General features: G+C 56.2%; 1 protein-coding gene across 8 annotated transcripts in view; it reads left to right on the plus strand.

The window, feature by feature from the left end:
* The first annotated feature begins 3,402 nt into the window (after positions 1-3,402).
* Positions 3,403-24,794, plus strand: part of POU2F2 (POU class 2 homeobox 2) — a 53,812-nt gene continuing 32,420 nt past the window's right edge. For all 8 annotated transcript variants that reach the window (XM_081806982.1, XM_081806971.1, XM_081806975.1 and 5 more), the window contains exon 1: positions 3,403-3,465. The gene's annotated coding sequence lies outside the window, so the exon portion shown is untranslated. The remainder of the gene's footprint in view (positions 3,466-24,794) is intronic.

Genomic DNA, 24,794 nt, shown 5'->3' on the forward strand with positions numbered 1-24,794 from the left:
TGCCTTGCCTCCCCCGCCCCATGGGGGCCCCTCCAGGTCCTCGGTTATGGTGCTACGTTCCTGCACCCTCTGTTTACATCACATTCTCTTGTTTGCTGTTGGGAGATCTTGTTTGCTTGATGTCCTGTGTCTCTCAGAGTCCAGTCAGGTGGAGCTGCCCCCTCTTGGCTGTGTGACCTTGGGAAAGGGACTTCACCTCTCTGAGCCTCCACCTCCTCATCTGTATCTTGGGGATGATCCTCACCAAACAGGTCGTGAGGATTCTGTGAGATCACATCCACAGAGCAACTAAGCGTGCGCAGCAGCCTGGCCTGTAGCTGGCGCTCAGGAAACACCAGTTGTTCTCAGGAGGGCCACTCGACTGAACCCATGGAGCTGCTTTGTTTGTGGGGGTCAGTGGCTCCGCCCATCGGGTCCCTTGGTGGGAGTGTAGGTGGGCAGTCTGTGCCTGGGGCCAAGGGGCACTGGCATCCTCAGGCCTGTCCCCAGCTCCAGCGTGGGGCCATACCCTGTACTGGGTAGTGCTGGGGAGCCCCAGAGGAGCCAGGCCCCAACCTACCCTCCCAGAGCTCACACTTGGGCAGGCAGGTGGCAGATGGACTCGAGGCCACACAAACTTTGATACTGGCTTTGAGGAGAGCTGAGCGCTTTCTCTCCTTCTCTGGTGAATAGCAGAACCCTCCCCTTCTCTGTGGCTGCAGCTAGCTACAAAGAATATAGTCTGTGGAGTCAGAGGATTTGGGATTCAAGGCCCAGTTCCTCTGCTTCCTGTGCCACGTCACTACGGACTGGCTGCTTCCCCTCCCTGTCCCTCAGAGTCCCCATCTGTGAAATGGGGAGAAGGCATCTTCTAAATAGCTCCTGCCATCTTCCAGTCCCCAGGCGTTGCTGGGCAGGTGGCTCCCAGCTCCCACAGGGCTGTCTGCCGCACAGGGGAGATGTTATCTACTGGGCAGAGGGGCCTGTCAGAGGACATATGGGGGCACGGGGGCTGGGAGATGAGATGAGGAGGACAGGCCGAGGGTAGTGCTGCCCACAAGCCTTGGGCATCGCAGCTGAGGGTGGCAGCGTGCGGAGGGGAGAGCTGGTGTGGGGCACTGCCCCAGGGAAGACCCCAGCCCTCGGGCACTGTCTGACTCGGGGCCCCTCAGAGGCCCAGGGATTCCCCCGCCCGCCCACCATCACTTACACCAATATTGACGGTTAATGCCGTGTCGCCACCGTGTTCAACACTCAGCGCGGCTAATTGTTTTGACTGGGAATCGGCAAGGCGATTAAACGCCATCGATTTTGCCCTGCGCGCTGCATCGATTTTTAAATTTCCTATTGATCCCAGCCCTAAATCTCCTTAACCAAGACCTCACCGTGGAGATGACAGCCGCTGATTAGCTCCGAGCAGGGGTGGGGGGGTGGGGGGGAGCAGCTCTTGAGTGGGGAGAAACCCCAGCTCCTCCCTCTCCCCCGGGGAACAGGGGTCCTGGTCCCCTCCCACCCCTGAAGATGGAGCCCCAATAGAGAGAGGGGGAGTGGGGGGTGGAGTGGGGCAGACCCATTGCTCCTTTTACCCCTTTTTTTCTTTCTCCTTTGGGCTTTTCTCTGGTCTCTGCCTGTGGCTCCCTCCACTCCTCCTCTCTCTGTCTCCCCGTGTCTTCTCTTCTCTTTCCTATCCATCTCTCCGTCTGTCCGTCCATCCATCCATCCATCCATCATCTTTCTCTCTACTGTCTCAGCCCGTCTTTTTCTCTTTCTCTTCTCTCCTTCTCAACTCCTGTCCAGCCTCCACTAATTCTTTGTGTCCTTGGCTGGTCCTGGGCCTCAGTCTTCCCATCTGTGCCAGCATATTTGCCACGAGATAGGAAAGTCGTGTGCCAAACTTCCAGGTCCGTGGCCATCCTGCCTGTCGCCCTGTTGTCTCCCGTCTCGGGACGGCACCCACAGGGCAACAAAGGTGTGAGACAGCTGTGGGCTCCCCGGCTTCGTTAACTCCCTTCACAGGGGTGCTTGTCACTGTGAACTCATCGGCACCCTCCTGGTGGGAAGGTCTCCCTGACATCCTGTCTCCTCTGGGAAGTCTCTCCCTAGCCTACAGTCCCCACACCTTCTCTGAGAGCGCACAGCAAGCAGGGGCAAAGGGTCTCTGCGTGGCTTCCTTTTGCAGGAAGACCATGTTCCCAGAAGGCAGGAAACCAGGTTTCAGGAGGAGGCACACAGCCCTCACTCTCTAACCAGCTCCGCAGGACCCTGGGAAAGTCACATCTCTCAGCCTCATCTGCCGCATCTGTAAAGTGGGGCTGATACCAGCTGTCACTGCCTCCCTGCAGGGCCACAGGGGGTGGGGTGGGACTCAGCAAACACTCTTTAGGGACAGGTCTCCTCATGTCCTCTCCATTTTCTGCACAGCACATGGAGGGACCTCCCTAAAGACAAAGTGGAGCGTGTCCCTCCCCCTAGCTGCCTGGCCCAGGCCCTATGGGGTGCAGGCCCTGCTGTCTCTTCAGCCTCCTCTTTTCCCACTTCCTCCTTGTCCCCTGGGCAGGTAGAGGCCTGACATTGCTCGTCCCTCCCACCGGCCCTCTGCCTGACTAAAGTTTATTTGTCTGCTGGGCTTGGCTCGGGGGTGGCACCCTCCTTAGGTCTTCCCTGACCTCCCCTGGGATTCCTGCAGCACCCTCTGCTTACCCCAGCATGTTGGCATTGGGTCTTTATTCAGCGCCCCCCCCCCAAATTGGCTGTGAGCCCTCTGGCAGACAGGGCAGGGGCCTTGTCTGATCCACCTATGTACCCCCACACTTGGTCCAGAGCCCAGCTGAGATACGCTTCAGTATCTGCTGATTAACCCAGCGAATAAATGAATGAACAAATACACAAGTCAGAAATACCATCTTTTCTGGACTTTTATTTCCATCTCCTTGCAGCACACAGGTACCCAATAATGAGTAACTCTTTCAGATGTCTTTCTCATCTGATCCTCCCAGCCGTCCTTTGAGATATATAGTTTGTGAGTTAGTTAATCCCTCCGTCCATCCACCCATTCACTCCTCACCCTCATTGACTTATTGAGCCCCCTGCATTTTGCAGGGCCCTCTGCCAATGGCTAATGCCGTAAGACACAGCCCCTGCCCTTTCAGGGGCTTCCAGTCTGATGGGAAAAACAGATGTTCAACAAGGCAGGCAGGCAGGGGGATGCCCATTTATGAGATGGGGACACTGAGGCTCAGAGCCCGGAAATGACCACTGAGGGCAACAAGTGCCTGGCAGCTCCCGAGTCCACATTTGCTGATTTGTGCCTCCTGATGCTGTGACAGGAGCAGAGTCCGTCTACTGGACGAGTGCCTCATCCTGCCCGAGTTAGAGACGCTTCACAGATCCCCTGGGAGGCTGACTCTCTTCTCCTCTCTTTCCAGGTTCTCGACTGGACCGGGTTGGTGGCCTGAATGTATTAGCTTCGCTGCGTTTACCCAAGAGGTAAGGGCCACAGCCTCAGAGCTTTGCTTACTGCTGTGCTCTGGGTCCTGTTCCCTCTCAGGAGCCCCTGCTTTCCCATCCTTTTCCCCGGGGCCGCACCCCAGGAGTGCTGCCCTCCCTTGCTTTGCTCTGTCCTCCACAAGGTTAGTCTGCTTTGCGTCTTCAGCCTCTGTGTGTCCTGTGGCTTTCTGGTCACACTGGTGGTTCTGGGTGTGGGTGACCGTGAGGGCTTCTGCTGATGAGTGTCACGCTCTGTCAGAGAGAGATGGGTGACTTGGTGGGTCAGATCACAGCCTGGGGGCAGGCACACCTGTGTCTGAACCCCTTTTCTTTCCCATCCTTGCTGTGAGCGACTCGGGATAGTCAGGGCCTCCGTTTCCTCCTCTCTAAAGGGAATAACAGAACCTTCCCTAAGCACCATCCTGAGGCCGGAAGGCTAGTGAGGCAGTTCAGATTCCGGCTCCAGAGCCAGATGGCACCAGCTCTGCCTTGTGCCAGCAGTGGGACTCAGTTTCCCCATCTATCAAAGGAGGGTGATAACAGCACCCACCACACAGAGGATGTGAGGATGAAAAAGAAGTTCCTCCATGGAAGCATGTGCCTCAGGAAGCAGGAGCTCGAAATACAGCTGGAAGATCCCCCTGAACAAGTGAGGATTGGTGAGGCCCCTCCTTGGAGCCCAGTGAGACTCCTAAACAGAAGCCCGAGTTCTCCAGCCTCTCAGCTCAGAAGGAAACAGGGGCTCTGGGCGTGTGCTCTGGTGGTTTGCTCCACTCAGCTCGATGAGGCCCTGGCAGTGGAGCATCTGGAGAGGGGTGCTCTGGGGTGGGATACGTGCTGCCACCCCTCTTCCTACCAGAGCAGCTTAACCCACAGGCCGCAGGACTGTTCTGGTTCAGGACAATTCTGGCTCCCCGGAGAAGGCGCACATCCTGTACTCAGACCCCTCTGTTCCTTACCGGTTAGAACGGGGTCTCTGGACGGGCGTCAGGTCTGGGGAGGCCTCTGGCTGCCCTCATAGGCATTCCACCTGGGCATCCTCGCTGTAGCAGGAGTCCCAGGCTCACTTTACGACACAGGTGGAAGCCATAGCTCCAGCTTTGCAACCCGGTGCAGCAGGGACTGTGGTGGGCTACAAAACGCATCCGGGTGGGAACCAGCTTTGCAGCTCCAGTCCCTGTCTCCCGCAGAGATTCAACGCCACCTGCCAGATCTCCCAGTGTTCCAAAAGAAGCCAGAAAGCCAGAATTTTGTGTGAAGTCTCCCAATCTTTAAACGTTGGCTACTAACAAAATTTCACAAATCTCCTTGTGGTCCAAACCACATGGCTTCCGGTAATCTTTGGCCCGTAGATTTCTAGTTGTACAGCATTTAGTATAGACTTCCTCCCCGGAAGACACATCCCTGTATCTCCCCAGTTGTGCTTCAACTCGGGATCTTCGCAGACTCCCTGACGCCCGTCCAGGGACCCCGTTCTGACTGGAAAGGAATGCAGGGGTCTGAATATAGGATGTGTGCTTTCTCCGGGGAGCCAGAAGAGCAGCTTTCCCAGGAACACTCACGTCCCCCGATGCTCTTGACGTTGAAAAGAGGGTCAAGGAGGGGCTGAGTTGGTAGAAGACGTGACCCTTAATCTCAGGGTCATGAGGGCAAGCCCCACATTGGGCTTGGAGCCTACTTAAAATAAAATAAAAATAAAAATAAGAGGGTCAAGGAGCTTCCAGGTTGCAGAATTTGTTTGGGGGCTAGAGGCTGGCTTTGAGGAATGTCTGAAAGTCAGGCTAAAATAAGAGGCTGTTAAAGGAATTATGTTTCAGAGCTGGTGGAGGTTGCAATCAAGTCTCTGATTTTAGCTCTTTGTGTTCAAATAGATGTTTGTTAAGTATCCAAGGTTTCACGGACATATGCCTGACAGATTTGGTAACAGGTGCCAAGAACTGTTGCATCCTAATGAGGAAACTGATACTTATTAGGGGCCACCTCCGTGCCAGGGCCTACTCTGGGCATTTGGCATTAATCCTCAGTGCAAACCTGTGAGGCAGATGGTAGTCCCCTGTTGCCAGAGAAGGAAACTGAGGCACAGAGAGAGGCGGCAAGTGGCCTCAGGCAAGTAAGCGGTAGAGGTAGATTTTGTGTTCAGGTCTGCCTGACCTGCGAGCTCTCTCCGACCTCACCAGAACCCACTGCAGTGACTGGAATCTCCTCGGGGTGGCCGATCCTTGGATCCTTGTGCTTGGTTGGGCAGGGTGGGGAGGGACTTGATTTGGGGGAAAGCCCTGAAATCTTACTGGGTGCCAACTCTGATAAATTTAGCAATGGCAGGGTTGGATATTACTGGGGCTACTTGTTGGTTTTTTTGATAGAAACTAGAGACTGATGTAACAACAGGAGATGTTTGGCTGATGAAGTCTGTGAACGGGCCCTGAAGGCTGTCACCAAAATATCTGAGTGGTTCACGGGAAAGTTCGTGTCCCCCCAGGGAGACATGTTTGAAGGAGGCTACACTCTCTTAGGTATATAATTTTGTCACAAAGCAACAACTACAACAAACATTGCCTCCACCCCCACTGTCTTTCCTTTATAGCTGCACTTGGAAGGTGAGTGTTTCCCCATAGGTGTCTGGAGGCCTCCTCAGTGCGGGGACCTCCTCCAGCCCTGGAGGTGCTGGTTGGCCTCTGTGCCCACGGGGCTCCCTCCTCTCCCCTTCCCTCCCCTCTGTTTCCCTCAGCTCTCCTTCTAAGGCTCCCTGACCCTCCCCCTGCAAAGCTGCATTGCCCCCCACCCCGTTCCTCCTTCCTGAGCACTGTTACCATATCTGATCATATATTGTGTGTGTAACATCTCTCCCCCACCCCTTGTAAGCTGTCGACCCCCAGTCCCTGGCACAGTGTAAATGCTCAGTAAGGATTTGTTGAAAGAATAAGTAAGTGAGCACATGGACACATAAACCCACATCCATCCATTTATTCCTTCAGCCACCATTTTTTGGGGGTTTCTAGTGTGCCAGGCCTTGTGCCTCAGAGGGGGCAGACCTGTGCAGCCTCTGAGGGGCTCCAGGGTGGTGGACACAGGAATAAACACTACTACCCCGAACCCACAGGTCTGCAAGGCACTGGGGCAGGAGAGAGTGGGATGTGATTGACCTGCCTGGGGGGTCTCAGGCAGTCTTTGAGAGGAGGAGGCTGGGCGGGGGGGGAAGGTTCCTGAAGGGTTAGGAGAAGCCAAGGCGTAAGTTACTGTTCCAGTGGGTGGGTCAGTACTGAGGACTGTGGATTCTGGCCTGGCCTCAGAGCCCACGGCCAGCTACTGTCCACTGGGCATCCAAGGCCCTCCCAGTGCTGGGTAGGGAGCAGGTGTGTCCCCACCTTGTCTCCTTCCATCCTTCCACAAAACGACTTGGTGGCCTTCGGTGTGGATGAGGCCCTGGAGTCCCACAGGTGGCTCAGACACCAGCAGTAGGGCATGCCCAGGGTGCCTGCATACCCTGAGGGAGAGTCTGGATTGCCTCAGACACAGGAGCGCAGCTGTGGTTGACAGGCTTCTCTTGCTGGGTCTGGTGAGGGGTCTTGGAGAGAACCCAGGGCTGCTTCAGAGGCAGGGACATGGAGCTGCAAGGGGGTTGCCTCCTCCCTGGGGTGAGAGTATGGGTGTGGCAGTGGGGGGCTCCAGGATCCGAAATGCAGGCCTGAGTGGCATTGTAGGTGTTCTGCAGACCAGAACCAAGAAGTCAGTAGGTGGGGTCAGGGGTTTGCTTGGATGCCCCAGGCCCAGTCAGCCACCCCGCTGTTGCAGAGGGGCGGGCCATGCCAGCTCCTAGGCTACAGGAATTGGGTGTGTGCCGTTACAGATGGACCTTGGGGGTGGGGTGGGCCGGAAGGAGCTTCAGTATGGGGGCGGCTCCTTGGATGTGGGCGGGCCCCGCTGTGGGGGGTGAGAGTGGTCCAGAGGGCAGTGGCGCTCCTCACTGGGTGTTTGCGGTAGTGGTGGGATGCTGGGAGGTGTCAAGAGATCATTCAATCCCTTTGGCTGCCTTTGCGGTCACTGGGTGGGTGGGGAGAGCTGTCACCCACCCAGGACTGGGAGTGTCTGTCAGCCATGGGGTGGGGCGAACAGATGCGGAGGAGGGCAAATGGCTCTCATCTGGCGGCAGCTTCTGGCGGGGACTGCTGGGTCCCAGGCATCCCCGTCCCAGAGCAAGTGAAGGCTGAAGTGCCCACCATCCTGGTGGGCTTGGAGTCCCAGGGACCGAGGGCAGACACTTGGCCCTAACTCCACGCCGGGGGCTGGTAGGCAGAGGGCAGACCAGAGTCTGACTCTATGTAGCTTTAGCAACGTTTCTTGGAATCATGGTGAGCACTCCCAGCCCAGCCCCCGGCACTGTCCAGCTCACACTGTCTGCTTCTGGCTTCCTTCCTCTCCTCTTCCTCATCCTGGGGCTCCACCCTTGTCCCCTTCTTTTCTCCTTTGCTTGGTTTCATCCAGGTTTTGGCTTCTCCATTCTGCCCCGCTCCCTCCTTGTTCTGAGCCTGGATCTCTTTCCAGTCTTGCAAGTAGGGTGTGTACAGGTCCACATCTAGCTTTCTGTCTCCAGAGAGAACCACACGGAGATGTGGACCTGGTAGGGATGGGGGGGAGGGTGAGGAAGAGAGAAGGAAAAACGGTGCGTGAGGGAAAAACAAGAAAGGAGGTGCCCCCCTCTCGCCCGGCCTCACCACCCCAGGACAGCTTTTGAGGGCCCCATACAGCCATCTGCCCCCCTCTGGGGGCATGTGTGGACAGGAGGGCCAGAGGGGTCACCTGAGAAAGGGAGAGAGAGACCGGGGAGACTCAGGGAGCACCCTGCAACAGAGAAGTGCCTGGAGAGGGGGAGCAGCTGAGACGAGCAGACAAAGAGACCGGGAAATAGCAAAAAGTCAGCCAGGAGAGCAGAACAAGGGGCTCAGAGACAGAAAGAGTGTGCACATGAGGGTGCAAAAGTGAGCTGCTAGAGGTGAGGGCCACCAGCCTGGGGATGCAACAGGGGGTAGTGGGGGATGCACCTCATGCCTGGTGTCTGTGGCCCCACCCCTCACCAGCTGCCTTGGGACAGAGTGTAAGCAACTTGCACTTGGCCAAGGTCCCTGGTGTGCACGTCTTGTGGGTGGAGGAGAGATGGCAGGGACTGTAGGAGGGAGGTACTGCCCCCTTCCCCTGCCGTGTCACCAGGAGCCCAGTCTGCTCCCACCCCTCCCTGTCTGTCCTCCGTCTGTCCTGTCCCCTGCCTTGGTTCACAGGAGGACCTGGGCCCCTAGGGCTTGGGCACCCCTGATGGGGCGGGGGTGAGGAGGGGCAGAGCACGGGAAGAGAGCCATGAGTGTGTATGTGTGTGTGTGTATGTGTGAGTGAGTGCGGGAGCGCACACGCTTGCAGGAGGAGAGACCACTTTGCACTAGGCCTCCTTTAGCTCCTCTCTAAGTGTTGTGGCCTCAGTGTCTCCCGTGTTCCCAACTTCCCTCCACCTCCAGCTGCCCGGCTCTCAAGGTCTCTCGCCCACTGTCTCTGCCTTTCTGTCTCGCTCTCCCTGTCTGTCTCAGTCTTCTGTGGCAATCTTTCTGTGTCCCTCTGCGCATCACTCCAGTCCCCGGCCCGACCCCTCAGTTCTCTGTCTCCGGCCCCCATCCTTGCTTAATCTACATGCCTCCATCTCTGTGCCTTGCACACGCTCTCTCTGTCTGTCTGGTCCCGGTGTTTGTGTGTCTCTCCACCGCCCCATTTGCCCTTCCTCTGCTCCTTTTCTCCTCCGTCGCCTCCTGTGTCTGGGTCTCTTCCAGTCTCTTTCATCCTCTGTCTCTCACGTCCCTGTCTCTCTGGGTCTCTGGCTGTCCATCCCTGCCTCTGTGTGTGTGTCTCTCGCTCCCCCTCCCTCCCCCCCTTTTTTCTGTTTCTAACACCCACACTCACATCCTACCTCAGGAGTAATTGCTTTTGTCTGGGTTGGACTGGACTTGTGGTGGGGGGAGGGCGGGGGGAGCTGGTGGCGCTGGGGGGGTTGGGAGGGACGGAGGTCGCTTGGTGGAGTTGAGGTGGCGTCCACCAGAGCGGGGGGGTGCTGAGGAGCAGAGGTCCGGAGCCCAAGGGGGGAGGGGGCGGGGGCCCTGGGCCCGTCCTGGCAGGGATCTGGGGCCTCTAGCAGGGACGAGAAGGCAGCAGGCCCTCACATTTGGGTTTGGAGGCGATGTAGCTGTAGTGATAGACCAGGCCAGCCAGCTCCGCAGTGGCAGTCTCTGCTGCCTCGCCACCCTCCCCCACTCAGAGACCACTCCCCAGCACTGTCAGATGCACCGAGTCACCAGGACACACATGGGGCACACCCAGAGCCTCCAGCCCGCTCGTGGAAATACGCCCGGCCCTCGGCATCCAGGGACCCGAGCGTCACATAGACACACAGAAGGCACACCAGATCTCTGACTTCCAAAAAGAAAGAAGCTCCGATCACAGGCGGAGGCAACCACACCTACAACCACCCACAGACACAGGCACAGAATCCACACACACACGGGCACACGGGGACTCGCTCCACGGTCCCCCCACTCTCACGGAAACATCCCCGCTCAGACACGCTCGGGCGGCGGCTCGCACACAGATCTCCTGGAACGGAAGAACGCACAACCACTACATTACGTGGGCACAGGGGGTCACTGAGGTGCTCCCGGGGATACGTGCATGCCCCCTGCCCCCGCCCGGGGGTCAGACAGATCTGCATACACGCATTCAGACCTTTGGGGATGCCCAGAGTCGGGGGACACTCACGGAAGCACACACACATACACAGAGCCACCGAGTCCCCGGGGACACACCCACATACTCGTGGTCACACAGACATGACTCAGTAGCTGAGACACGCGGGGACACACAGTCCTGGAGTTCCACAGCAGAGCTTAAGGACTCAAAAACACATGGCCACCCAGGTACATAGGGGACACACATACACCCTATACATAATGGCAACTCAGACGCCGCAGCGCGCCCCTGGAACCTCCTGTTCGAAGCCTCACAACAACCCCCCCCAACCGCCCCTACTACACACGTGCAGGCCAGGCCCTGGGGCAAGGACAAGGCAGCTTCTGCCCACAGAGACCCAAGGATGGGGCAGCCAGGGGCTCTGTGGTTGGGAAGAAGGCTGCCTGGGGGTTGCCCCGCTGCTCTGGGCATCCACTCACCTTAGCTTACTCCTGCGTGTCCCCAGGCCTGCCCCCACTCCATGGGCTCAGGACAGTGTCTCCCCAGCACCCCCAGGCACCCCCTGCCCATCTCCCAGAGGTCCATCCCTCCCATACCCTCAAAGGGCCCCATCTCCCCAGGCTGCTCCCAACTGAGGGGATGCCTGCTTTCTTCCAGGCGGACTGTCCCTCAATGTATCCCAGCCCCCTTACCTTACCAGTGTGATCCCCATCCCCATCTGCTTCCCTGCCCACTCCCATACTCACCCCCTCTCCTGGCTGTCCAAGCTCTCAGCCTCCCTAAGCTCTCCTGCTGTAGGGGGGTGGTTGGCGGGGTGGGGGGCTTGGCCCCTCAGAGGCATGGGTAAGGGGGACATGGGGGGGTGGGGGACCTGGGTGCGGCTCTGAGAAAGGGAAGCAAGGCAAGCGGGGAGAGAGGCAGGCAGGCAGGCAGCCAGCCGGCTTTATATCCCTGCTGTATTGATCTACCATGTCACAGCCCCGGTCGATAGCCAGCCGAGAAAGAGGGAGAGAAGGGAGGGGAGGTTTGGGGGAGGGCAGCGGGACCCCTATAGTCCTTGGCCCATCTGGGGCCTCCTTGGTGGGCTGTGGGGCCGTGTTCCAGCCAGCCCACCCCCCTAAAAAGAGGCCCGCTGTATCCTCCCCTACCTCCCCTTGGCTGTGGCCCTCTCCCTGAGAGCCACCTTGGTAGAAGAATGTAAGCACAGAGGATTTCCCGCATTTCCTTCTGCCTCGGGCAGCTCATCATCTCTTGTGGGCACGGGGTTTGGGAGGAGTGGTGGGGTAAGCAGGGGTGGGGGGGCTCAAAGCTGTTCACTGCCTTGGCTCGCCTTTGCCCTCTGCGGTTGGGCTGGGCAGCTGGGAGGTTTGAGGCAGTGTTGGGCTGGAGTGAGAATCCGCCTTTGCTGTGTGTTGGTGGACAGGAGAAAGAACCTCTCTGAATGTCCTCTTCACCAGCCATTGATAGCCAGGCGCTCAGGAAGGCCCTCTCCATGGTGGTTTCCTGCCCTTCCGACTTGAAGTTCCATCTCAGAGCTGTGCCAGGCCAGTGCTGGAGACACACATTTAAAATTTCTTTCTCCCCGTCCCCTTCTTTCTCAGATGAGAGAGAATACAACTCAGCCTCTCCCTCTTCTCCCCTCTAGGTAGAACTTTCTACCACCTGCCCCCAACCTACGCCTCCCCAGAGCCGGGTAGGGAAGGGAGGGATGTCTCCCTAGGTAGGAGTAGAGAAAAGGGAGAGGCTCCAGACAACACTGAGAACCCTGGAGCTGTGCCTCCATCCTCCATCCCAGCCCTGGCTCGATCTTCCCTCTCTGGGCCTCAGTTTCCCCCCCTGTCCCCATCTAACCCTGCCCAAGCTCAAAGGTTCCATGTGGCTCTGGGATTAGTACAGATGGGAGGCAGGGCCATGCGGAGGGTGAGACCAAGGCCAGAGGGGTGCCTGCTGCCCCTCCCTCAGCCGGGGCTGCCTGGGTCCCAGGTGCATCCCCCCAGCCCCCAACTCCCCGGGGCTCCAGTTCTTTGTCTGTCCAGATCTTCCTCCCCTCCCAGCCCAGCCCAGCCTCCCCGTGAGGTTGAGGAATCACCTTAGCCTTGACCCGAGGGGGAGGGCAGAGGAGGGGCAGGCGAGCCCCACCCCCACCTCCTGCCCGTGGCCATCCCCACAGTCCTTCTCTTCCCTGCTTCCCTGAGTACCAGGCCGCCCCCACCCAGCCTCGGCCCGCTGTTCCCTTTGTTAGGAAGGGGGAGGGGAAAAAACTGAGCTGAGGGGACGTGGCCTGACCCCCGACCTCTCCCCTTCCCTCCTCCCATCTGGGTCCCCAGGGGCTCAGAGCCCCCTTGACGGACAGTTCTGACCATCAGCCAAATGGCTCTGGGAGTGAGCAGGGGGCCAGGTAGGGGGGAGGGGAGGAAGGCCTGGCCAGGGCCCTGAGCCCACCAGAGAGGGGGGTGTTTCGTGGGTGGAGGGAGACCCTTAGGATGAATGGCAGGGGAGATAGGCACCCACGGAGGCAGGTTCTGGGGGAGACTGATGGAACTGGGGGATGTGGAGGCAAAGTGGGGCTCAGCCCAGAGCCAGCAGCTCTGGATGCCCTGTGGGTAGGGGCCTGGCCTGGGCAGACGCCCCCACCCTGCCCCCACGTGGCCTTCGGCATTGGGAGTGCAGCGAGTTTTAAAAAAAAATTAAAAGAAAAAAAAATAACAGGAGCAGGAGAAGCTGGGGGAAAAATATATAAGAAAAAATATAATAAGAACTAAGCGGTGGCTGCAGGAGAGAGAAAGGGCAGGAGGCGGGGAGGGGGGCGCAGGGGGGAGGGCAGCTCGGGCCCTGGTCGCTGCGGAGGCCCGGCCGCCGGCCTCTGCGCTGAGCCCTCCGCGTCCCCCCTGCCGGCCCCCTCCAGCCCCGATCGATCCAGTTTCTTGGCAATAAAGCATTTTTATTGTCAGCTGCCCTGAATGCCAAATGTGAGCCTGGTCCTGCTCCCCCCCTCAACCCGCTTCCTCACCACCCTTCCCCCAGCCCTCCTCCACCCCCTCCCCGCTGCCCCCCCACCGCAGAACCAGCATCATCCATCACCAAGACCCCCTCCTCTTCCTCCTCCTCCGTGTCAGCCGCAGTCCAGTACATCCTCAATAATCCACCCGGCCCCCTCCCCATCTAGGCTGCTGGGCTCCCCGCCCTAACCCCAAACCTGCGGGGGAGCAGAAAGGTGGGCTGTGTATGAGTTGTCTGGGGGGGGCACGGGGACGGACAGGACAGTGTCAGGGTGGGCAGGCAGGGAGGTGATGGCCACAGGTTGAGGGAGGTGTGGACCCAAGTCAGGAGAGCAGCGCAGGGGATGAGAACAGGTGGGGGAAGGCAGGCCCGGGCCCCGGGCTGGCCGGCTGCAGTCCTCCAGAGCCTGCACCTCCCCATTCCACGCAGCACTTGGGCCCTGTCAGGCGGGGTGTCAGGGAAGCAGTTTACAGGAGGCCCCGGGAGCCCCACCCCGGCTTGTTCTTGCCCCCCCCTTTTCTGTTCTCTCTTCCTCTTTGTCTCTCTTTCTTTGCGTCTGTCTCTGTCTCTGTGTGACTCCGACTTTCTCTGGATGCCAGCACCCACACACCCTTCTCTGTTCTACTCACAGAGTCCCTGGTCATTCTTTCCCTGCGCCCTGTTTCTCGGCCCTACTACCCGCCTTTCCCTCCCCCCTCGCCTACCCTGCCTGCCCCCACATCCCTCATCTCATTGCCCGTCTTTCTTGGTTTATCCCCCGACTCCCTGCTCCCTCGGAATGAAAATAAACAGAGGCCCAGGCCCTTGGAACGTCAGCAGGAAGTGCAGAGAAAAGATCTCAAACCTCTCTTCTCTTCTGGGGGTGTCAGTGTCTGGAGTTAGAATGAAGGAGCACCCGCAGAGACAAAGCTGGGAGAACTGGGGGTTGGGTCCCACCGATGTGCCCTGGGGCTTTGCTCCTGTCGCTTGCCTGCCCTGCACCTCGGTTTTCCTCCTGTGGGGATGGGCATGACTGGGGCCTTGAGAATCTGGAGATCTCTCAGGCTCCTGGGGAGGCAACGGGGCAGGGTCCCGCTGCCAGGCATGGTCACCACTCCATCCAGATGGCCTACAGTGAAGTCTCAACGCTGCAGACCTGCCCTCTCACCTTCTCCTGGCGGCTGGGAAGGGGAAGCCAGAGAAAGCCCAGGATGCAAGACTTTTCCTCTGGCTGGGGGCAGGGGCATGACCTGACCAGAGTCGTGCTTTAGGGAATAGCGTAGGGCATGGATTCAGGACCCCGGGTCCCACTCCCATCGTCAGCTCCGAGGACCACGTCACTTGTTCCTAGCTCAGTGTCTGCCACATGCACGGGGTTCAAGAGGTATCTGTGGAGTGGGTAAGCAAGCAAGGAAGGGAGGAGGAGCCTGAGCGATGGTGGGTTGGGGGGTGCAGCAGGAAGAGAAAGAGGGGAGCTGAGATGGAGCCGGGCTCGGGGCAGAGCTGGGGACCAAGCAGGGAGGAGCAGAGGAATTCAGACATCTCTAGGTTGAACCGATGGGAAGTTGACAGATAGAGGGGCACCCGGGAGAGGGAGGATTCCAGGATGAACCCCAGTCTCCTTTCCAAGCCGCCATCCTTCCCCTAGGGACTCAGTGACCCCGCAGGCAACAAATCCCTACGTTGGTGCAGCATTCCCATCTCCTCCCTTCAGGCCTCGCAGCTCCCTGGCTTGTGAAGGGGAGGAAGGAGCTGTGTGTCTGGAACCCTCTGGCAGGTGGGAAGAGGCAGTTTGTGTTAGAAATGTGGTGCATTTACACACACTGTGACCCACGTGTCCCATGCTGGCTTGTGCCTAAAACAGCCCTTACTTTTCACCGTTGGGAAATGTTTTATACGGTCTTCAGATGATAATTTTCTAATTAGTAAAAGGCCTTCCCAACAGAAGAGAGAACGGTCCCTCTGTGGGGGGGGAGGACTGGCCCGAGGTGGGGCCGGGCTAGACCCTGGCATGGAGACCAGGTTGGCAGGTGACTGAGATGTGTGGGATTCTGCGGGGGGAGCCCGGAGACCTGGAAGGAGGTGAGGGGTCCGGGAGCAGAGGGTGGAGAGAAGGGGCGGAAATGGAAGATTCCTTACTGGTGGCCATCTCGCCCCCTCCCTGGCTGCTTGAGGACGACCCCCGCACCCCCGACAGGGGCCCCTCCTCCGACTGCAGGATGTGTCAAGGCTTTCCACTGCCCTTGATAACTGCGTGCAGACCTGGGAGCCCCCATGCTCTCTGGCTCCAGGGGCCCCTCCTTTGAGAGGTCCTCTCTGATGGGCCCACTTTCCACGGCCCTGTTATCATTCCCCCAACCTGTCCCCAAGCCTTCCCTCATGTTGCTCCCTCCTGTGCAAGAATAACAGGCCTACAGTTGCTCATGATTCCTTGTGCTTAGCACTTGAACTGCGGGCTCTGGCTGAATCCCCCCGCCAACCACCACTGTAGGCGGCAGGCACAGGTCATCATTCCCACTTTGCAGATGGGGTCCTGAGGCTTAGGGAAGGGGAGTGGCTAGCCCAAGGTCACCAGCCAGTGAGTGGCAGAACCCGGGCGGGACAGCCATTCAGGTCCAGGTGACTCTGGTTGGCCCTTTTCACTGATCCAATCTGTAAATATTTGTCCAGAGCCCACTGCAAGAGGTCAAGTTCTGCTGGAGATGCACGGGAGATGTGACTGCCTCCCCGTGTGCTGGGTTCAAATCCAGACTCTTCCACAGACTCACTGTGATACCACGGGCAGGTGGTTTCCCCTCTCTGAGTCTCAGCTTCCTCCTCTGGGCCATAACCACCATGTCATAGAAGTCAGTGAACGAGGAAATGTAAAATGTCTGGAAGATAAGGTTACTTGACAAATGGCCATGCCCTTCTCTCTCACTCTTCTCTGAATGTTGCCAGTCTAGGTGCCAGCTCTTTCAAGCTTTTATATTTGAAGAACATTTTTTTCCCCCAAAGCACCATCAATATTCATTGTCTGTTTAGATCCTCCCCACTGCCCTGTAAGGGAGGAATTATGATCTTGATTTTATAGAACTGGAAACTGAGGCTCAGAAGACTCAAATCCTGCCTCAGCTGCTTGTCCCCATAAAGGATCCATGTAACGGACACACTCCACACCTCTGCTGAGCCCTTGCTATGTGTCAGGCCCTGTGTTGGGCACTGGAGATAAAGCGGTGAACAAAACCAACACAGTCTACTTTTCGTGGAGTTGACGATTCAGAGTCGATGTGGACCTTTGAGAGTAAATATCAATGAAATGCAAAATCAGAAATTGTGATAAATTACTCCAAAGAAGAGACAATTATAGGGAGCCAACAGAGACTGGGCAAGACATTTAAGTGGAACCTTGAAAGAGGAATAGGACTTAACTAGACAAAGAGTCTTCTAGGCAGAGGGACTAGCACATGCAAAGGGCCTGGGGTTGCAAAGAGTTTGGTTTGAGGAACAAAGAGGAGGCAGTGTGGCTCAGTGTGAGGTAGGTAAAGCGGAAAGTGGTAGGGAAAGAGATGAGAGGTGCGGGCAGGAGCCGGATCACGCAGGACTTTGTGGCCTGGGTTAAGGGGTTTGGATTATTTCCCCAGTGCAGGGAAGCTCCTAAAGTCTTAAGCAAGGGAGTCATGGTCTGCTTAAGTTTTAGAAAGACCCTCTTGGGGCGCCAGGGCAAGAGGAGACTTACGGGGGTCAGGCATGGCAGCATGGAGACCTGCAGGGAGGAGGCTGGAGATGGCGCCACCCTGGGGGTGTAAAGGATAGGGGGCTTTGGGGAGAGTGCTCATATCGAGGCTTCAAGTAGTGGAGCTGCCAATCCAAGGTCGCACAGCTGGTCAGGCAGAGTGAGGGTCTGACCCTGCACAGCCCTGAGCCTCTCCTCTCACCAGAGCAGTTTTTTCTCTAGGAGGCCAGGGGCAGCCTGTGGGAGGCAGAATCCTGGATTGCATATTAAGTGTTTTCTACACAAACCTCAAAGTGTCTGCTGTTTTCAGCCACTGAGGAGAAGTTCACTGCTGGACAGAGGTCCTGCATAGAGGTGACTGAGAGGCCTTTCTTGGGATACTGCCCAGAGGCGGCGAGCTCTGAGCAAGGTGGTACAGGGGCAAGTCGGCCCACAGGTGTTTGCTGTCCTCACAGCTGGTCTTGCTGTGTGAACCTGGAGAATGCACTGGGGCCCCCGGGGACACTGTTCAGTGTGCACCCCAGTGTCGCTATGACTCAGGGAGGCAACCAACATGGAAGCTCTTAGCGAATGGCTCCTATTGGCAGGAGACCATAGCCGGGACAGGGATGGAAGGCACATGGATGTCTCAGACAGCAAGCGCAGGCCCAGGCCAAAGGGAAGAAGAGGTGGGCAAGGGTCTGGGGAGAGGTAAAGCAGATGGACGGCGACAAGATTTTGGAGTCCAACTGCCTGGGTACTGACCCTGGTTCCATCTGTGTCAGCCCAGGCAAATGATTTGACCTTGCTGAGCATCAGTTTCTTTATCTGTAAAATGGGCATATTGATAATGGTTCTCTTGTAGAACCACTCAGTGAGAATATTCAATGAGAAAATGAGTGGAAAGTGTTTCTAACCAGTGGGTGCAGGATACCTCCTTTAACACTGAGCTCCCTAGAAATCGTCCCAAATCAGTAAATGGTTGTCACACCAAAAACCTACACATGTCCCTTGATCCTTCACTTTCCTTCAAGTGTCCAGAGCTCACAGTTTGCTTCCACTGTGGCAGGGACTGTCTCATACAATGTGGGCCAACCCGATTCCATCAAGTTAAACACCTCCGAATAAATGTTTGTGGGGCACCTCCTGCAGGCAAGGCCCTCTGTGGATGCTGCGCAGAGGCCACACAGTTCCAGGAGAGGCTCAGAGAGGCTGGGTGGCTTGCTTGAAGTCACACAGCAAGGACTCAGCAAGCTTCATAGAGGCTGAGAGAACCCCAGGACCCACTTCTACTTTTTGAGTTTCCCAGTATGCTGAGAATAAAGGAACACCAAAATGGACTTATAGACTTGTGCTCTCAATGACAACAACACACCAAATAACTAATATTTGCCAGGTCATGTATTAAATTATTTGATTTAGTAAAACAAAATTCTTAGTGTCCCCCAGGTTGTGTGGTCTAGCAGTGTCACCCAACTGTAAGGTCAAAAATGGGAGTCTTGTTCAATGAGGCCCTTCGTGAAAGGGATAGCTGGCCCACGGGACACCCCTGCCGATTCCTCACTGAACCCCGCCACTGGGACCTTACCTTACCACCTATTATGTGACTCCAAAGTGGACACCTTTTCCGCCGTGCTGGTTGCTTTTGCAGAAATGCAGGGAGCATGCCTGGGTGTAGGGAGAGCCGGGCTCTGGAATCCGCCCTGCCCCTTCCTGGTCTGGGCGAGTCCCTGCCCACTCTGGCCCACCTCAGGCTGCTCCTCTAGAAAGAGGGGAAAGGAACAGCACCTGCTTTATTGGCTCATTGGGAAGATGCCAAGAAATGATGCAAGGAGAGCACAGAGCACATGCCTGCATGAAGCAGGCGCCGGCTGGCTCGTCTTACTGTTCAGGATAGCAGCAGACTGCCGGGGGCCCCCCTGCATGGTAGTTTGAGAACTCCTCACGGGCAGGGTCCCGGGCTGATGTGCTCGGTGTCCTCAGCTCCTGGCACAGTGGGCCCTCCGTAAAGCTGTAGAGTTGAATTGCACAGAAGAGGCTTTGGGCCAGGCTGAGCAGGGGCTGGGGGCACCAGGGAGGACAGGGGAGCTTAGTGGAGGGCCTGGCCTTTGATTTCTTCTCCACCCCCATCCGTCTCCTTGGGAGGCCAGGCAGGCACTCCCATTAGCTACATTTTGCATGTGGAGGTCACTGTCCCTTAGCTTATTCTTAAGTAAGTAGCTACTGAGTTCCTCCTATGTGGCAGGCGCTGGGGACATAGCGTGAATAAGTCAGGCAAGAGTCAGAGTGATTATTTGCATGGTTCCACTCTGAATGTTGAATGGCGGGTTCATGGGAACACATTATTTAAAATAAATGAAATAAGCAAATAAATAATGGCAGGGGGTTTGCCCAGCCAACAGTGGGAGTATGTGGTGAACCGAAGCTTATGATTAATGCAATTTTGGGCAGCGGAGGCCCTTTTAAAAGGCAACATAAAACCGAGCAGGACAGACGGGCTCCCTGTCCTCCTGGCATGGACATTCAGGTGGGGGGAGGCAGATTATAAACAAGCACATAACCCGTGAAAACTTGAGTATTAGGCAGTGAGAAGTGCTGGGAGAGGATAGAAGGGAAGAGAGGAAAGGCTAACGTGAGGCGGGATGACCAAGACCTTTCTGTGTCGAAGACATGTAAGTGGAATCCGGGAATGAGGGAATGCACCACAGAACAGCTGGGGAAAGGTGGCACCAGGCAGGGGGAGAGCGCGAGCAAAGGTCCTGAGGCACGGCAGATGCACGATGGAAGGTGATGTGGTAGAGGCAGGCTGGGGTCGGGTCACATGGCAGGGTTGAGCGGTGGCCAGTTAGGATGAGGAGTCTCGAAGCTGGCATATTTATTTGGTCAGATCCCAGGCTTGGGCCGTTAGTACCCTGGACAGCGGCTTGGTCCTTGGGAGCACTCGCAGCTATGGGGCGCACCCTACTGAACAAGGACTTGTGTGAAGGTCTGCTTCTGTGCAGTGAATTAGGGGTGGGTGGGGAGCAGATGATAGCACGGTGTGTATGAGCTGGCCCCTGCCCTCAGGAAGCACAGTCATGCGGATGCGTCATAAACGTACAGCTTAATCAATCTTTATTAAGCGAACATCTTTGCTGTCACCACTTGGGTTGGGATCAAGAAGGCCCGCCAGCTTCCAGCAGCCCCCACCCCTACGTGGCCCTTCTCCAACAATACCCGCCACCCCTGCTGGAAGTAACGACTGTCCTCACTTTGGGGATAACCATTTCTTTGCGTTTCCTTTGTAGTTAGCCACCAATGTCTCATTTAATGTATTCTAATTTTAATTCAAAAAATGAATACGATCGGATTATAAAAACCAAAACCATAACAGAAAAGGTTAAAAACCCTCTGCTTCCCCAGTCTGGTCCCCTCACTCTGCTTCCCCCCGGTCCGGTCCTCTCACCAAAGGTAACTCTCATTAGTCAGTTACTTTCAGACCTTTCTCTCTACTTTTGTTGCTACCTGCGCACCCACAGAAAATGTGTGGCAGTGTTTGTAGACGTTTTACCTAAATGATATTAAATTGTATAAATCCTTCTGCAATGTGCTTTTTCACTCAGCAGTGGCTTGGAGAACTTTCCAGGCCCACATCTGAAGGTCTATGTCATTGTCTTTCACAACCACATACTGAGGATGAATATACTTTAATTTACTCAGCCACTGTCCTATTGGTGGCGTCCAGGTTATTGCTGATTTTCCTCTCTTTCAAACCTTGATGTGATGAACACTTTGTGGACTTGCTGAACTCTTCGTGAATGATGGCAAGTATTACATTTAAGATTAATGACATTCCTGTCAGCCCATGGTACTGCCCCCATTTCACAGAGGTGGAGCCTGAGGCTCAGAGAGGTGAATTCACTTGCCCAGGGTCACACAGCAAGTGAGTGGAGGAACCAGTTTGCAAATCCTCATATGGCTGACTCCTAAACCAGGGCTTATCTACGCTGTACAGATAATTACAGTCTGCAGGGTGCCCTAATGCAATGAATATCCCTGGAGCCCTGCCTGCCTGCAGGCCCAGTGCTGGGCTCTGACTCCACAGTAACGGATCGGACCCCACCCTGCCGTCAAGCCTTGCCCTGTGGGGCAGCCTCATTGGGAAGTAATTACAATGCAGTGCCGTTGGTGCTAAAGCCCAGAATGCTGCCTGGACCGTGGGAAGACGAGGTCATTTACTATTAATCAGGCCTCTGGTGGTGTCAGAGAAGGCTTCCAGAGAGGGGAGATTTGAGCCGAGGCTGACAAAAGGGGCAGGAAGGCCGGGCACGTAGGGGAATCCAAGGTGTTGACCAGAGGAAGAAGGCGAGCTCTGAGGGCAAAATGGCTGCCCAGGTTGGCAGAGGCCCTCACCCACTTGGGCTTGGAGAGCCAGCCTTGGACTTCATTCTGTGGGCTCTGGGAGCCCAGAGGGATTTATTCATTCAGCAGAGAGGGCTGGAGCACCTTCTGTGTGCCAGGTCCTATTTTAGGGGCTGGGAATACTACAATGAACAAGACAAAGACACCTGCTTTCAGAGAGCTTCCATTTCAGAGGGGGAACCAGACAGTAAAACAAGTGGAAAATAGTTGAGTTCCAGAGAGCACTACGAAGAAAGTGAAACCAGGTGATGTTGTGGAGAGAGACTAAGGGAGGGCCTCTCGGAGGAGGCAGCCTTTGACTTGAGTTCTCAAGGACAAGAGGAATGGGAAGAGATGGGAGCAGTATTCTAGGGGAGGGCTCAGCAAGGTCAAAGGTCCCGCGGTGGGGACAGACTCAGCTTCCTCCAGTGTGGCTGGTGTGAGGTGCTCTCCATGGGAGAGAGGTGAAGGCCTGCAGGGCCCAGGAGGCCGTGATGGTGCAGGGACCGGGCTTGTCCCAGAGGCAGAGCAGAGTTACTGGAGAGCCCCTGGACCAAGGACGGTGGCCCTTGTGCTTCAGCCTTTGGACAGCTCCCACCCTGCCTGTGGGATCGCGGTAGCCTTGAGTCATGCTGGAGGATGGGAAGTCTGGGCTGGACTGGTGTGGACAGCATGGGGGTGGGTGGGGTGGAGGCTCCTGAGCCAAGGGCGGTGCCTTGTCAGGGGAAGGCCCTGGGCCAGGCACCTGCTTCTTTAGCCTCCTTGGAGGCCCTGGTGGGTACATGTTAATAGATGCCAAGGGTCCTATTCTCAGAGGACCTACAATCTCAGAGAGACATGTACAAGCCAGGAGGAGGAGCAGTGAGCTCAGCACAGCAGTTTAGGCACAGGCTTTGGGGTCAAAGAGCTTGTGGGTGTGCCCCAGCCTGTGACCATGGCCCTCACTTTCCCTCATTTCTTTAAAATGGGGATAACATAGGGTGCCTGGGTGGCTCAGATGGTTAAGCGTCTGCCTTCGGCTCAGGTCATGATCCCAGCGTCCTGGGATCGAGTCCCGCATCGGGCTCCCTGCTCCTTGGGAGCCTGCTTCTCCCTCTGCCTCTCTTTCTGTCTCTCATGAATAAATAAATAAAATCTTTAAAAAATAAATAAATAAAAATAAATAAATAAAATGGGGAAAACAAAAGACCCTAATAAAAGGTGAGAAGTCAATGAAGCCCTGCGTATCCTCAACCAGGTCCTCCTTAGAATGAGCCTGCAATACATTCCCTTTGTCTCCCTGTATTTGTCCTATAGCTAGTTGATCCATCAGATTATCTTGCTCATTCTTGTTTCGTTCAAGCAGAGATTGTTAGAGCTGGAATAAGCCTTTTCGAAGTCCTCCAGCCCACCTCCCACCTAGAGATGGGGAAACTGAGGCCCAGAGCATGCAAGGGGCTGCCCTAGGTCACCAGCTGGCCAGTTCAGAATGGGGATCTGCTTGGTCTCGTGACTTTTGTCTTCTTGAAGTCATATCACAGTGCTTCTTGATTTCTTCTTACTTGAGGTGAACTCTTGGGAATTCTGGCAGGTTTTGGGAAATTGGCGTCACAGGGTTGAGGGTGATACAGCAAGGAATTCTGTGTCCATGTGAATTTATTAAGCATCTCCCGGCTTCCTGGTTCATAGACCTCGCTGCTTCTGACATGCCTCTTCCTGATCTTGCTCCCAGCACTGACCTGGGCATCTGCTTTCCTTCCCACTGTCTATCGGTGATGGTCTCAGTATTTACCCAGCCACGTGCCCAGTCATCCACCTACAGGCCCACAAGAGTCCTGTAGAATCTTGCGTGAATGTGGACTCTCATGGCTCCAACCTCCCTGTCATCTCGGCCATTGTCCCAGTCTTCTCTCTGCTCATCCTGTCTCCAGATTCCACCCACCAGCCTGTCCTCATGCCACGGATCTCCACACACACTGTCCCCGCTCAAAAGTCTTCCACCTACAACATCAAATCCAGCCTCAAGGCATGTATGGCACCCTGCCCAGATCTTTCTCATCCCAGCTTGAGGTCTCCCTTCTCTTCAACCTTTCGAAGGTGGGGAAAGGTACTTCTGCATTCCTGGGCTTCATCCTTGACTCCTCCCCCCACTTCCACCCCACCTTCAGCAAATCACCAATCCTGTTGGGTCTACTCTCAAAATTGTTTCTAGGAACACGTGTTCCTTCTCCCCCACCCCCACCACCCTGGTCCCAGCCATCATCCCCTCCATCTCACTTGGACACCACCCTTTTCCTCATGGCTGACCTCCCTCACACTCCAGCCTTCATTCTGGCCTCCCACAGTGGCCCAAACTGTCCACAAAACATTCACAGAACCACGTCACTTCCCTGCTTAAGACCCTCTCAGTGGCATCCCGCTGTGCTTGCAGTAAAATCCAAAATGCTTGCCTGGCCTGCAAGGCCCTGGGGTCTGGCTCTGCGTCTCCACCTTGTCTCCTCTATCCGCCTTGTCTGCCCTTTACCAAGCCATCTACGCCTCCCTTTCCGCCTTTTCTGTTCCCGTTGTCAGCAGTGCGCTTCCCCACATTTTTGCCTCACGAAGGCCCTACTGCTGTATAAATGCCACCTGCTCACAAGCCTTCTGTACCACAGCGCCCTCTGTCTTCCATCAGATTATCGGGCAGGTTTCAGCCCAGCTCATCTCTAGGTCCTCAGCCCCAGCCCAGGGTTTGGCACCAAGGGACACGGAGGGAAGTTTGAATCGAAGGACATGGAAGGGATGGCCTACCTTCAGCCAGGAGCTGATGAGTCAGAGGGAGTCTACTGCATTGTTGAATATCAAGACTAAGGGCTGCGGGAGTGGGGCTGTGGGCCGTGATGGGATTTGGTGCTCCTGAGCAGGCTTCCTGCTGTCCACTGGAGGACGGGGAGCATTTCAAAGCTCGAAGGAGGCCCATGATGCAGTAGAGAGAGAGAGCAAGCTGTGGGGAGGACAGGTCTGGGTTTGAATCCTGACTCCATCATTCACATGCTGTGTGACGTGGGGCAAGTGACTTCACCTCTCTGAGCTCTAATTCATCAGTAAAATGGAGATGATCATAGACCTTACTTTCGCAAATTGTCATGAAAATTAGAAATAATGTATTGGCTCAATGAGCACAAAGCAGACAGAGCTGCTGCTGCTGCTGCTGCTGGTGGTGATGATGATGGTGAAGAAGAGATATTTTTAAGTCCCTGGATGCTGGGTGCTCCGAAGCAGATCATGGGGTAGTTGCAGCTTGACCTTGACTTATGGCCACTGGAGAAGCAGTTTTGAGGTCAGGGTGGAGGGTGAAGCAGGTGTGTAAACAGAAAATGAAGGCTCAAGCCCAGACATCAGGAAGGTGGGGGAAGAGGTGGGCAAACAGTGCCCAGGGCAGGACAAGGCTCGGTTTGGTTCGTGAGTATCTGAGGCCCACTGGACGGTGGCCTTGCAGTAGGACTAGCCAGACACCTCTCTGTCTCTGTGTCTGTCTGCCATTCCTCATCCTGTTTTCCTATGTGTTTGGGTCCCTAAGCCAGTTTTCCCGCCCCCC

Source organism: Leptonychotes weddellii, chromosome 16 (assembly GCF_054177405.1).
Source record: "Leptonychotes weddellii isolate Sample4059 chromosome 16, ASM5417740v2, whole genome shotgun sequence".
Lineage (NCBI taxonomy): Eukaryota > Metazoa > Chordata > Mammalia > Carnivora > Phocidae > Leptonychotes > Leptonychotes weddellii.